This window comes from Gavialis gangeticus, unplaced genomic scaffold (genome assembly GCF_001723915.1).
Source record: "Gavialis gangeticus isolate Ggan-Ray unplaced genomic scaffold, GavGan_comp1, whole genome shotgun sequence".
Taxonomy (NCBI): domain Eukaryota; kingdom Metazoa; phylum Chordata; order Crocodylia; family Gavialidae; genus Gavialis; species Gavialis gangeticus.
In genome coordinates, this window is record NW_017728998.1 from 39,295,015 (window position 1) to 39,297,198 (window position 2,184).

Sequence of the window (2,184 nt, forward strand, 5' to 3'; positions counted from 1 at the left end):
CCTTGTAACCTGTCTAGGTCAGATTGTAGCCTGTTGCTTCCTTCTAGTGTGCCCACGTCCCCCCACATCTTAGTGTCATCAGCAAATTTGAACAGGGTGCTTTTTACCCCCTCGTCCAAATCACTGATGAAGATGTTGAACAGTGCGGGCCTGAGGACCGAGCCCTGTGGAACCCCACTGCCCACATCCCTCCAGGTTGAGAAGGACCCATCCACTACCACCCTCTGGGTGCGGCCCTCCAGCCCGTTGGCAACCCATTTGACTGTGTGGAATCATGATTGTGGAAGTATTCTTTCAGCAGAAGTCTGCAAAATAATTATTTTAATTCTTCACATATTGGTATCTTGTCAGGTTGTTTCTCGGGGCAGAAATTCAGGCCTTTGGAAAGTATAGATATTTCAGAGGGATACAGGGTGTTGTGATAATAAAAGCTATCACCTAAAAAACAATCCTTGCCTCTTGCATAATTCCTGAACCATCACTGCTACATTACTCCAACACCACCATAAGATGTCCTTATCAGACTACCTTCAGCACAATAAGTGCAATTGATTTTTCCGCTGTGTTAGCAATTCTTCACATTAAATTATTGAAATCCACTCTCATCAATACTTCCAGAAAGCTATCAAAAATAGATATCTTACAATACTTTGAAATCTTTATTTCACTTGAAATAAGCATTGCAGTGAATTTTAACCCAGTGTAGTCTTTTCACCTAGATGCAAGCTAATGCAAACTTTGCAGAAGGACTTAACTATTCTTCATTAGAAGCTGCTATGAAAAGAAAACTAGTCATGTGACTGGAGGGAGTGCAACTCATGCTCAGAAGTCATTTCATTTTTTTTCTGGCAAGTTTAACCCACTGTTCCTACCACTCTTCATAGCTGACACAACTCCAGTGGTGACAATAATGACCATCTTTTTGGTACAGACAGGGCCCCAGTAATTTTAATATAATTGTGTTATTCTCATACAACAGAAAGATAAAGTCACCCTTGAATTTACCTAATACTATATAGTAAAGTTCCATCAAGATTACATCTGTAGAGACTTTTGCCCTTTAAGATTCCATATCCTAGAACTGTGTAATTATATCACAGTGGATGGGTGTGTGTGTGTGCGTGTGTGTGTGTGTGTGTGTGTGTGTAAGATTGAGTTTCTGTCCCCTGTAGTTGCCAAGAAAACTTTGCAAATGTGAATCAAGTGAAGCCATTGAGGTGTGTGAATTTGCAGAGAGCCTGAAAAAATACTTCTAGGTGGTAAACACATATTGCACTCCACTGACATGCATCTCATTTGGCAGGTATAACTTCAAGACCCACTGCTTTGGGGAACCTGCAAAAAACATCTAGACAAAGAATATAGCAAGGGGCCTCTGTTACCACAGCTATAAGTGGAGGTAAAACTACATAGAAGGGCCTGTGTTATGGGGTGCCTAAGATCCTGGATTACTTTATTCCAGCCATATACCCCCTTCCTAATACCACTAGTGGAAGAAGCAATATTATTGATAGCAAAACAGATGAAAATCCCTGATGCAAACACACCCTAGATTTCATCCTGGAGTGCATCCTGGATGCCTGCTGAGCATAGCTATTCATTGGTGCCATTCAGCATGTTTTGCCTATAGAGACTCCTTTTTATCCAAACATCTAGGGAAGATTTCCAAACATTATTGTCACAGCACCCTGTGGGGTGCAAACTACTAAACGCACTGTAGACAGCATCTTCCAACTGAGCTAAGTGGACTATTTTCACCCACTAAATACAGTAATTTTGGATAACTTATTTACTTGTGACAAATGAATCTCCAGCATGAAGCCTGGATTCAATTAACTGGCATTCAGCTTGTGGAAGGTCTGTGCAAACACAGCATAGTCCCCAAAACTGAGGTTTTCATGGATTTTGCTGCCTTGCAGGACTTTTGTGGTCTGGAAACTTAAAGTATTTCTTATTAAATAATTCTAGTTATTGTAAAGACTTGTAGCTATCATCTACAAACACTAATCTTGAAAGCCTCAACTTTGCCTCTGAAATTATAACTATCTTCATAACAAATATTGCTAAGAAACATTGCACTGGAAAAAAAAACAGGTTAGGAAACTTGTACTGCCAAGACACAAATTACTAGCCCTTCTTCTAACAGGCTTCAAGTTCAAGGACCACTATATTCATGCAAAGAAG